The sequence below is a fragment of the Penaeus monodon genome, chromosome 34 (assembly GCF_015228065.2).
Source record: "Penaeus monodon isolate SGIC_2016 chromosome 34, NSTDA_Pmon_1, whole genome shotgun sequence".
Lineage (NCBI taxonomy): Eukaryota > Metazoa > Arthropoda > Malacostraca > Decapoda > Penaeidae > Penaeus > Penaeus monodon.
This window is the reverse complement of record NC_051419.1, coordinates 28,945,005-28,945,610: the sequence shown is the minus strand read 5'-3', so window position 1 is coordinate 28,945,610 and position 606 is coordinate 28,945,005.

Genomic DNA, 606 nt, shown 5'->3' with positions numbered 1-606 from the left:
ACTTCTTGGATTCGATTACTGGCGTTTCTTGTCCTGTACGTGGGTGCGTCTGCTGGTGGAAGTCGTAGCGATGTCAGCGGGGAACTGTTTTGTTTATGTATCTTGTAGAAGACGCAAAGACCAGCCACATATCTTCGATGTTGAAGGGATTCCACTAGCCGCTGGGCTCTGTTCTGTACGGTGTCCAGGAGGGCAAGGTGAGTTGGCGGGCAGGACAGCCAGGCGAGCGGCGAATACTCCATCAAAGAGCGGGCTTGGGAGTTGTAAAGGACTGCGCATCCTTTGCTGTCTAGCAGATGAATGATGCGTCGTATACAGGCTAACTTTCTTGCTGCGTTCTTTGCTAAATCTTTGATGTGACTGGTGAAGGTTAGGTGATTATCAATCTGCTCGCCAAGAATGTTGATATCCTTGCTAATGCTGATGGTTTCGTTATTTTGCTTTATGGTGGATGCAAGGACGTTGTTCGGTGTTTGACGTCTAGATATTATCATTGCTTGGGTTTTATCTGGTGCCAGAGTAACCTGCCACTTTTCACCTAAATGAATTATATAGTCGAGTGTGTCATTTGTGTGTTCAACTGCGTCTGCGCGGTTTTGAGTATCG